At 42.4% G+C, this 12,310-nt stretch overlaps 1 protein-coding gene across 1 annotated transcript in view; it reads left to right on the plus strand.

Moving 5' to 3' along the window:
• Nucleotides 1–12,310, plus strand: part of nr3c2 (nuclear receptor subfamily 3, group C, member 2) — a 67,165-nt gene that overhangs the window by 25,092 nt on the left and 29,763 nt on the right. The window lies entirely within an intron of this gene.

The raw sequence follows: 12,310 nt of genomic DNA on the forward strand, positions 1-12,310 counted from the left end.
GAAGAGGATCCTAAATGAGTTACTGTGGACACACAAGGACACAAATAATAATTAAAAAAAAGGAGGCTTAAAAATCCCTGTGTTTTCGATCATCCGAAGCCAGTTGCAGATTTATTTAGACCGATATATTATCCTTCATCTACGGCACAGTAGCAGGGCTTCAGTTTTGAGTCGTTAGGGTTTTATACGGCTTCATTATTTTGGGCAGTAAAACACAGACAAATATGTTTCTTTTTCTTCTCCTTTTTACGTGAGACGCTCGAAACCTCAACATGTATATCTAGGAGCAGTGGGTGTTAAATAGAAATTATGACCTCCGTGTCTCCCGAGGGGATGCAGTGGTACACAGATGTGTTCAGAGGAGTGTGGCACTTCCTGTGCATTCACAGTAAGCAGAGTGTGTGTGCTTTGGCCAGGGATCCCATTGAAATGGGCATGCCTTAACACCGTAACATGGCTGTTATGACAGACTTTCTCATATAAAGCGTCTGTGGACTGACAGCCCCCGGGGGCAGAGTACATACAGACGAGTCAGTGCCACATTGAGAGGCTGTCAATGTTCTCCAGTATATGGTGTCGAGAAATCTCAATGTGTCAGGTTTTTGGTAGAAGGTATATATGCTTGATGTGAGGCGTGCAGACATCTTTCCACCATGTCTTTTCCATTGCTCAGAAGAGAACCAATTACGCTCTATTTCCCCTTATAAAGCTACTCATTAGCACTGATGGGTTTCGCAACATGAAGCAGAACAGTGACTAGATAGAAAATGTAGAGGTACAAGCTGCTTCTCTGCTGCACAAAGCCCGCGTTTCAATAGGGAATCCTTTGTTCACTGTGTAAATCCCCATGGCCTCCCATTTAAGAGCTCAGTATGTCACTTGAGACTAAACTCCTGTTCACAAAAAAAGTAATTAAAATATTTTATTAAAAATCCACTCTTACTCTCCTTTAAGAAAGATATCCATCTGTAGAAATGACAGACTAAGATACTTTTTCTTTATTTTTCCTCTTCCTGTTCTCCTCGTACACCTTTCAAATCATATTCTCTTCCTCCATGAGATATTTCTCCTCCCCTCTCCACCTGAGACCTGTCTCCCCATTCTTAAATATTTATGCCATAAGCTCAAGATGTCATGTATTTACCCTAATCTTCAGAGTTTCATACACCTCAAACAATGAGATGAAGTGTATACACAAGACAGCGAGGGGGAGAGCAGCGGAGAGAGAGGGAGAGGAAGGAGAGAAACCTCTGAATCGACAGTATTTCACTCGGATGGAAAATGTGGGAGATATTCTGAGCCCCAGGAGTATTTGGTTGGGCCAATGTTTTATTTGAACAAGGGTGTCTTAGTGGCAAAGCCTGGTGTTATGATTTATTAAAAGTGCAGCGTGAAGGGAATTATAACGTGGTGGGAAACGACACATGTGTATGCTGCCTGAAACTGTATGTTGATGAATACATTTGTGCGCATGTGACCGCTCGCCGGAGGAAAGAGGGCAAGGACAGTTCAGTCAGATAATAAGCGGAACATAATTTCCATGATGCACACCACTGTTCTTCTTATTTGACATACTGTGAGTACAGTGAGGCGACGTCTGTGAGGACCAACGCAAATAGGACGATAATTACGTTTTTAAAGTTGCCGCTAACAATTATTATCATTGTCTTTGTATCTGCTGACCAATCTTTTTTCAATAAAATGTTCAAAACCAGAGAAAAGTCCCAAATCGTTTCAGCCGACCAACACTCTAAAACCCGGATAGGCAGTTTAGTGTCACATGAGATAAAGACAAGTAGCACATTCTCACACTTGAGGGCAGTAAAATTGACTTAAAATTAATGATTGATATTCAAAACTAACCCATACGTCGGCAAATGGTTTTTGGTAGTATTCAATATTACCATTTTTCTGGTTTCTGGAGAATCATATCATGACGTGATCATAAAGGGCTGGAACTGAAATTATTAAAAATATTTCCAAGATTCATAGTTTAATCTATAAAAAAACAATAAAAAGGACAGATGCCCATTACAAGTTCTTAATGCCAATTCCTACAACAATTAAAAACACAAAAGTGATAAAGATTAAAACGGTTTAATAAAGAGAAAAGCTTCAAATCTGTACAATGGTTGAAACTGAAGCCTTTACATAATTGGCTATTTTATTTGATATATTAATATTAATCTATGAAGACCAATCAGTTTAGCACATTTATGAACACATTACGCCAGTGTGTTACCATGCAGTACATTGTGTTAACTTAATTGAACAGCAGTTGATGATTTAATTTCAAATGCATTTGCCAAGCTGTTGTACTTATTATTAAAATGATTATATAGATTTCAACCCTAGTGAACATACATGCAAAAAGAGATAATAATAAATCACTATCTGACTTCTTCACACCGAGTCATATCCAGAATAGTTTCATTGTGGCGCAAAATCTGTGTATATTTTATTTTAATGTCTTTTTTTTATATACTGTATATTTCGAGGCCTGTCAGAATCAACCAGAAAATAAGTCCGTATGTGTGGATGTCAGAAACAAATTTAAATATTCTCTCTCTTCCTGTCTCACTCCACCCTTTGTCCCCATCTCACTGTATTCCTCCAGTCGGCCTCACCATTGCTGACATCCCTGGAATTGGCCGCCCCAAAAAGGCGACACGGGCGCCGGCTCTGAAAGGGCAGCCACATGCAGCCCCGCAAATCTTTCACCTTATTAAATATACATCAATAGTCAACCATACCTATGAAGAAGCTTTCACCTGAGCCACGGTCGCGGTGCCTAATGTTGTTTTCAAGCTCTTGTTTTGAACAGGAAATTACGTTTCAGGCTCCAATATGAGCTCCATATAAGTACAATGATTGTGAGAGGTGACAACAGCTGATAATCACAGCCTCTCTCCCTCTCTCTCTCTCTCTCTCTCTCTCTCTCTCGCTCTCTCTCTCTCCCTCCCTCGATTTTTATGTCCCTGTCTGTATCCCTCTCCCTCTCTATGCACATATCCCAACACGTGACTCTTTGTGCGACACCAGAAAGAAAAGTGTGGGCATTGTGCGGCGATGGCCAAGGCCTGGTGCAAGCCTTATGATAGAGATGCAGGAGGCAGACACAGACGCGCCATCCAAGCTGTCGCACTTCAGCGCCTTTGTAGAAATAGTCCCCTGTCGGTCTCCCTTTTCAGGAAAGCAGTACTTATAACTGACATCAGTCAATCATTGTGTTTCCTCTTTTCTCACGGCAATCTTCAATTTCAAGGGGTGTTTGACTTTGTCTGAAATGAGAAAATGGAGACGCGTCGATCAGGTTTGTCGGGCTACACCTTATGCGGTGACAGTGCCGACGCACGCTAACTTTGTCACTTCAGGACATGATATACATGTGTTTTTCACTTCAAACATCTTAACGGCTGACAGCCTCACAACAACACAATATGTGTTATTGCTGCCGTGAGTGCAGGTTGAATGTGCAGAAATATACGGATTGCACATTTTAAGATGGAGGCTTCTGTTCTGATGACGAACATTGACTGAAGACGGTTGTGTTGAGAGGGATTTTGAGTGGTCAGCACATACATACGCCTTCTTTGATATTTTATGGTGTAGACGGAGGTTTGTCTTTTTGCAGTGTTCTTTTTTGCAAAAACCTAATTGCGCCATCTCTCTCAGCAGGTGTTGTATTGTTCATCCAGTGGCCATCTGGGCCTGTAATCCTTTGGAGGTGAACACACTGAATTTGAAAAAGGTCATTGCACAGACACATTTAGTTTGGCCCGGTATTGTGTGTGTGTGTGTCTGTGTGTGTGTGTGTGTGTGTGTCTGTATGTGTGTGTGTCTGTGTGTCTTTGCCCTCTAACCTTTCTTTTCTTTTGCATTTTGTCCCGCTTGCGTGTGACCTTTTGTAATTTTGGAGGTCAGAATTAAAGCTGACCTTTTATGAAATTAATGTTGAGCTTTACAATGAGAAGATCTGATGGCGCTGGACAAACTGTAGACATAAACCTGTTGGACCATTTATTGCGTTCGCTCAGTGTTGATAGGTGTTAACCTCCCGTTCAGCGGCTCAGGCTCGCCAAATCGGCAGAATATATTATGGCGTTTAATTCAATCAATTTCCAAAAATTGTGATTTTAAAACAATACGGTACTGGAGCTCAAACCAATCTCCTCCTTTCTCCACCTGCTACTACGACGCATGTGCAGAAGTGCTATTCAAAATTTTACATTTGCAAAAATACTCCATATTTCTGTCGTATCATCTGGATACTTTTGTTCACGTGACTGGCCCCTGCTGTCAGAAGCAGTTTGCACTAAGTGGCTAGTATATGTCTGCTCTTTTGCTGTTGAACCTGTCAAATACTATAGACAGGCTGACTGGAGAGCAGTTCTCAGCACTTCTTGAGCTTACATGCAGAATGTGCTGTCGTGGTGCTAACCACCTGGATCTGAGCCAACTGGAGACTTGGCTTTGACTCTCATGCGAGCCCACTTCTTGAGGTCGTGGTTTCATACCCTGTGACTTTAGGCGAGCCACAAGACTTAAAACTATATATACAATAAACACTCCCGGCAGATTCACTTGGCAACCCCACAACTAACTTTTCCCCCTCAGAATGTATGTTCATGTATTGTGGTGTATGCAGCGTTTCCTCTTTGCCCACGCCGGACTCTCAGCCTGCTCTTCCTCCATGTTTGTCCCAGCAGAATTGTAAATGACTGGTGGGTGGTGAGGATGATCACTTGTGACAGCTAATGCGTAGGGTTGCTGGCAACATGTGTCAGCGCCAGCGTACATTAACCTACATTCAGAGTGAGGCCTTTTTGAATCACACAGGAAAGGAAAAGGTCACCTCTTGAATAAAATTTGTTTTGGCAGGATTAATTTCTCTGGATCCACATGCGAAGTTCAATTTTTTTTTTTTTTTTTTAAAGATACTTGTGGAATTAAAATGTCTGTTTACAGTATAAGATAATCTTATTGATTTGACCCCTGTGCACTCGACTAGATGATAGCAAACAGGACTCGACTGTGCTAACCGCTAGAAAGTGGAAAACAGAGGTAAGGAGTGTGTGGTGTGGAGGTGGCTCTGGTCAGCGCTGATCCCTTAAAGATAATCTCCCTCTCTAGGGATTTGTTTTTCTCATTTGTCCCAGGGCCTCTAAGCTGAGTTTGGAGGTCACCTGCTGTACAAGCAACCTGACCCAAACCTGGCTGGAGACACATTTGTAAGGAGCCCAGTATTGCATGGAGCCGGTGGAAGAAAGCAAAATAAGCAGTAAATAATGTTGAAACATGAACACCTGGGGAGTCCAGGTCTAGAGTTCAACCATGCCACTGAAATCAAAGGATTTGGGTCAATAACAGAACTAGTTTTAGCTGCGTAGCTTTGAAGTGGTCCATTTGTGTTTATGTTCGTGGCAGTGAGATAGATTAGAGTACATTTTAAGCCATGTTTCACAAAGGTGATGAAAACAGGCTCCTTCTTGTGTATTTAGTTAGATTTAAGCCAACTGCCATGCTTATTTTTGCTGTTATCATGTAGGTTTATGTCTAGGAGTCATTGAGCTGGTATTCCATGTTGATTCATGTGTCGAACATTTTGTTTATCGCTGGCCTCTTGTTTGCATTATTTCTCTATTTCCCATGCCTGTAAATCAACCCGATGCCCAACAATGTATTTCTCAACATGTCAGCTGAATTATGTTCCCAGCTGTTTTGCGGCTGTTTCTGATTTCAGCAAAGGACCTTGGAAACTTGGTGCTAAAAACAGAAACTGATCAGGGTGAGGAGCCCATGTGAACCTAACTGCTTTAGGACAGTCAATACACTTTGTCACAGTTGATCAAAAGAGCAGGCGAACTCGGGAAGGAGAACTGCCGAGGCCGCTACAGAGGCCGCACAAATTAATAGCAGTTTTTTTTCATGGGGGATGAATTAATCGCAGTAAAGGCTGTAGTTGTGTCATTTTTCATTTCAATGGGATCCAGTTACATGTAAAATAGTTTGCAGCGTTGTTACCAAACATTTTACAGGTGGTTGATGTTTTGTCTAGTTCTTAATTTAAAAAAAAGTCTTTTTATAGTTTTTAAAGCAACCAAATTAAAGCTGCCACGAGGATTTTTAATTTGTGTTGGTTTTGGCTGTCCCTGTGGACAAAAGCAGTAGTGTTTCCCATGCACCAGAGTCACTGAAAGAACCTCCCATTTTACTGCAGCAGGTTTGAAGAGTCTTCCCCATGCCTTTAAGAAGAACTAAGTAGAAAGAGCCTATCTTCTGGATAATAGTCCCGTTTACTTATGTAAGTCATAAAGCGGCATCGGTTTTCAATTAAGACGGTTTCATAACCAATCAAAAGTTCCTCGCGTTCACTTTTTTGTGTGGGATTCACACCCACCTACACCCCTTCTCAGCCTTTTGCATTTTCCAAAGCTCAGATGCAAGAGTTGTCTAAATTGAGTCCCTTGCAGTATTGGAGCTCTTTAGCCTGGTTCATGCATTGTGTATGAATGAACCCAGTGCATGTGGTCAGAAAGGAACGAGTGGGCGTGTTGACTCCATAAACTGTATAGGAACTGTTTCTTCTCGTGCCATTTTGCCAAAAGCTGCATTTTTAAATATTGCTGCACTTAGGGTTTTGTGTGCAGTATAAAAAGTATGAAAAACGTGCCGAGCACGTTCACGCTGCACACAAACTATGATCAAATCTTTGGGCACGCAGTGGCATTCTATGCCTAATTTTATACTGCGTGAATGTGATCGGCCCTTTTCGACAGGCATGAATTACGGGAGTTTCCAGCCACTATAATCCTCCCCAACAGATAATAACACCCTGCCACATCTCCCTGAGAGCCATGCCTGCATGCTTTTGCGACTTAGCCAAAATATCTCAGGTGATTAATTTCATTCACTGTGTGTGACAGTAAGTGAAGTAAAAACGGTCAGACGGCTCTGGTTAGTTAACAGCTGCCAAGTTACACTACCGCTGCCCTCAAGGTATCCTCCGTCCCCGTGAGACCCCGGGGCCGTCCAGCTGCGACTGTGTACTGAAGGAAAGGTGAAAGTTCAGGAAGGAGTGGCTGTGGAGTCGGTTCATGGAATTTAAAGTCAAAGACAGATACAGCTTCAGACGAGTACAAACTGGATATTCTGTATAGATCACAATGATACTCTCTGCCCATTGACCCATTGTGTGTGTGTGTGTGTGTGTGTGTGTGTGTGCGTGTGTACATTTCTGATATTCGCCTCTTTTCTTTGTTTACACTCAAAACAGTGGATTTATGTGACAGATGATCATGATTTGCTGTTACGGGGGGAGGTCACCTAAAGTTTATAGGCACAAGTGTTGGAGAGGAGACAACACAGCAGCTTGGAATTTACAACAGGGAATGCTGTCACAGCCGGGACACCAGATTCCATCAGAAAGCAAATTTACAATATCTGTTATCTGATGGTGAAATCATCCTATTTGCCCTGTATTTAAGGTTTTCAAACTCGTGTTTTTACAGAAAATACAAGCAGAGTTACAAACTTTAAGACAGGCAATTATGTTATGAAACCCTCGTGCATACCATTTTTAAAGTTCTGATTTTTTTTCTTAACCATAAGAGGCAGCCAGTCGGAGTAGATTATACTGTAACCTTAACACGAGTGTAACACAAGCCTGACAAAGAGGAAATCTCATATTTCTGTACGCTCAGGTACTCTGCCCAATGCCAGGGTCACCTTCACCAGGAAAAATAAATCCCTGGTGGCTCTCTAACACTACCCATAAGACCTCTCTCCCTTTGAGAGGTGGTGAGTGGGTGTCAACCTAATGTTTATACTGTCTGCTCACGGTTATGTAAGCCATTTTGTCCTCTTCTTTCGCTCCCTCTCCATCTCCCTCAGCTTGTTTAAACCAATCTACCTTTACCTTTTCCAACATGCCGAGTTGTGCGTTACATAAAAAGTCTTTGAACTGGTCTAGCTTAAGGTTTTTCAGCATGCCAAAGTGTGTATTACATAAATATTGTAGGCAAAACTGCAGAGATGCACTGTACCATGAAAGGTGTGTGTGTGTGTGTGTGTGTGTGTGTGTGTGTGTGTGTGTGTGTGTGTGTGTGTGTGTGTGTGTGTGTGTGTGTGTGTATGTGTGTGTGTTTTTGTTGTAGAGTCAAGGATGCTTCTCTTTCATGAGGGGTAGGTTCAGGGAGGCTGTGGTACTTGTCTGATCCCTGTGATAACAGCCTCTAGAATGAGTCTGTGTGTCTGCTCAAACACACACACACACACACACACACACACACGCAGACACGCACGCGCACACACACACACACACACACACACACACACACAAATCTATCTTTACAGTGGGCGGCTGGTTCTACAGTGTGTTTAGAAGAGACAGAAGTCGTGTCTCCATTCAATAGATTCAAAGGTTTGATAATGTTGCAAAAAATAAATGCAAATTGGGCACGTTTTCATGAACGGATTTGAAGCAAATAAACTAATTGGGTCAGAAGTTGCTGGGAAAGTCGACACTTCTCCCAGAGTCAGCCAGTAAACAGAGTAAAAGATGAAGTGGAGGTTGCAAACTGGAAACCAAAGAAGTTGCCATGGCCGTCTGGACCATCTTCAGGAGAAAAAAGGATAGGTCTTAAGGGATTTGTTTCAATTGGGCAACTTAATTGTTTCGTTTTTTTTAAATATTGGCCATGTTTCAGGTTGTCCGGTGGTGAAGCCAGCGTAAACACTTGTTGGGAAATACGTGTAGTCGTATGATAGTTCCATGCATGAGGAGGACATTGTTTTTATATACAACAGATCTCTCTCTCTCTCTGTGGCTCAGCCGCTTGTTTACTGACTGCCATGCTAATGTACTTATGTGGATCACAGGGTTCATTCTGGTCACGTGGGCCGTCCATCATACAGCCATCTGATGGCCCACTATCCACCCATAATGATGTTATCTTGATAACCTCAGAATAACTAGAGCCCTTGACTTCCCTTGTGTCTTGTAACTTGTCATTTATTTGACTTCATGTTTCGTTTCTATGGCATCTAATTGTTGTAGTTACGCCAAGCTCAGATGTCTTCTGACCCTTTCTTGTGACCCATAATGACCCGAATGTGGCTAATGCACTCTGACTGACTGACTGCTGTCATTATCAAGTGCAATATTGGCTTCGAGTAAAGCTTTGGCTATCCTTTCTGGTCTTAGCTCTCGCTGATTTAGCATTCCTTCTGCAGCTGAGAGAGGGTGGAGATATTTGAACCATTTAGAGAATGCTCCCAGTGTGACATCTGAAGTACTTGCAGAAAAGCATGAGGCCAATTTTGAGTCCAAACATCTGTCCTGTGGTTTGGTCTTCCTCACACAGGCGAGCGGGCACAGTGGGCTTTGTCTGCTTTCAAACACTCAAATTTACTTTCCTTTGTCGTTTCATTAACATCTTTCCTCGGCGGCCCATCGGTGGGGGGGAGCGGCGAAGAGGGCAGCAAGCGCTAGAAAGAGATACAAGTTTCTGCTTGTGCATTTTGGTGGGAAGAAACAGGCATTGTGTACTCGCACTCATCTGTATCCTCATGGGAAATAAACAGCAACTAAATCAGTTGTTAGCTTTGTGTGTTATCTTTTAAGATGAAAGGACACTGAAAACAATGAAACCGCTGCCCTGGGGTTTCTGTAGGAAGAGAAAAAAGCAACAACTGGAGCGAAGAATGAGACCTTTGATCTGTGCAGTCAGTCCCATTGAGTCAGCCTGAGATTGTACCCAGAAATAAAGACAGGGGTTGAGGAAAAAATCCCCAGTTCACAGAAGTAGCTTGCACACAACTGCAGAACTTGTCATCCACATCATTTTTGACAGATGGTGATGAATTAATTGAATTTCCTCTCTTAAAGGAGAAGGTTGTACACATTTTTGCGTATAATTCTGTACATTGACCTAATATGGACATCTCCACCAAATAACATTATCAATGCAAATGTGCTTTTTCTGCAGTCTGGCTTTGTGTTTTCAGTATGTGAACCGTGACATAAGGTCCTGCATGCATAAGAACAATGTTACTTCCATTGCGACATCTTCATTTGAACCTCTATTGAAACAGACAGAAATTGCAACCTCACAATACTTTAAGCTATGAAAATGACAAGCCAAACAAAAGGGAAATGTATTTATTGTGTGCTCGTGGTCAAAGATGCACACCACCTACCCACAACGCATCAATTTTCATTCTGACTGGAGACCTTTGTTGCATGTCATTCCCCTCATTCGCTTAAGCACAATAATAAAATCATATTACATTATCATTTGTGGCGGTACGCTGACAAACTGCAGGCTATAGCGTCTCTGCTGAAAGAGCCTGATTTGGGAATGTCTGGTAGCTCGTGTTTAGTTTTGGGCCACTGGCAGCCGTTGGTGCACAGTCACTGCAGCCGGCCCTGTCTGCTCTGGTTTCATAAGCAGAGAGAGTGAATGACCTATATACTTCTCCGAGGGAGGGGAAGTCACCTTGTTGGCCGACCAGCAGGCAGGCAGGCTGGCACGCAGTGACAAGGTTTTAATGTGTGGCACTATTAAAAGGGTGGACCACTGACTGCATTTTAGAAGCGGATACTTTCGACCTCTCGTGTGCTCCCGGTGATGTCCGTGGCCGCAAACTTCCTTTGCTTTCTTGTTACATCTGCTTTGTGACGGTGTGACAAATCCAATATATTGGGCAGGATTGAGGGGGATATTCAGCACATTAACGTGCTGAAAAACACACCTCTTCATGGATTGGTTTCGTGCATGCACACATACACACACTCACATTAGCTGAAACCATGGGGCCCGGTGCCAGAGAGATCTAGTCAGACAAACACCTCACCAGAGACTCCTCTAAGCGTCCTAACAAATTGAATGTGTGTGTAGATGGACGAGAGGGAATTAGATCAGTGGTCCTGATTGTATCTGAGTGTGCTGTTGCTGTACCCCTTTCCAGCTAGTCCCCTGGAGGAAATGTGTGTGCATGAGAGAGCGTGCGAGGGAGGGAGACAGAGAGAGGAGGAGAGAGAGTGCTTGGCAGCTGGTTTGATGGAGGATGTAAGGAGAATGTTAACCAGACAATCACCTTGCATGTTATTGATTGAGATGGGAGCGAGGTAATTAGAACGGAAAAGAAGGGGAAGCTGAGGCCACTTTTAATGTTTTGATACAAGGTGTTCTCTCTTTGTGCCCATCTACGTGTTGTGTACTTGGTGTGGGGTGTGTGCGCGTGTGTATGCACATTAAGGGAAATGTCGAATTCAATATTTGATATCCTATTTTTTCCATTTGTGAGCACCTATCCTTAAATGCAGGAAGCGTTGAATCTACTCAGAATGTAGATGTATGTTAAATTTTGTATAAAGTGAGAGCCAACTGATTCAGTGTCATTCCATTAATAAGTAGCGTGAATAAGAAGCATGCCCTAATATAAGTTAATCATTCAGCCTCATCCATAGGGCATGCTTGCTCTGCAAACTGATGAAACCATGTCATATTTCCAACCAGACTGTGCTGGATGGCCTCAAGATTTACCTGCCCCCCTCCATCCATCTTTTGCCTTCGAACTCCATTCAGCAGACCTTATTTTTTAGGAATAGATTTGTCTTAATGTTCTTGGAAATGTGTTGGATATAAATGCTTAAAGACCTTAATATATATACTCAGTATACTTTTCAAACCATTCAATTTGGTTTTAAACATTGATATCTTATCTATAAGTCATACAATTATTGTACTACCGACAATGTTTCTGAATGACGTCAAAACGTGTTTGGCATTTTTGAACTGTCATTTCATGCTACCATTGATTTATCGGGCTGTAATACCGACACTGCATACTGTACAGCTCGCTCATATTGCCGTTTTGAATAAATGTCTAACTGACAAAACTACTTTAACGACTGTCATCGAAGCAGAAGTTTAACCGGCTAATTAGCCAACTTCCCGGTTCCTTTAACTGGTCCCACGCTCATTTAACAGGACAAATGTGTCAGTGGTGAGCCTGCATGAGAGCGAATGTACATGCGCTGATTATGAATGCAACGTTATTACTTCTTTTTTTTTTCCGTCAAGGTGAATCTGATAATGTGCCTTGATGTAGAGTAGAGATAAAACTGTCACGCCCTACTTTTTGTGTCCTCTGCAAGTCCTTTTTCAGTGCTTTGCGCATGCCTCTTTTGTTAATAGATTAACTAGACAGACATGTCATCCATTTACTTTCGACCGTTCACACCTATTTACAGGAATAGGTCAACTGTAACGTCTCTAACCAATTCCCCCGTTTAGCACCGCAT

The sequence above is a fragment of the Clinocottus analis genome, unplaced genomic scaffold (genome assembly GCF_023055335.1).
Source record: "Clinocottus analis isolate CAN_PGR_092001 unplaced genomic scaffold, fCliAna1.0.p SCAF_22, whole genome shotgun sequence".
Classification (NCBI taxonomy): domain Eukaryota; kingdom Metazoa; phylum Chordata; class Actinopteri; order Perciformes; family Cottidae; genus Clinocottus; species Clinocottus analis.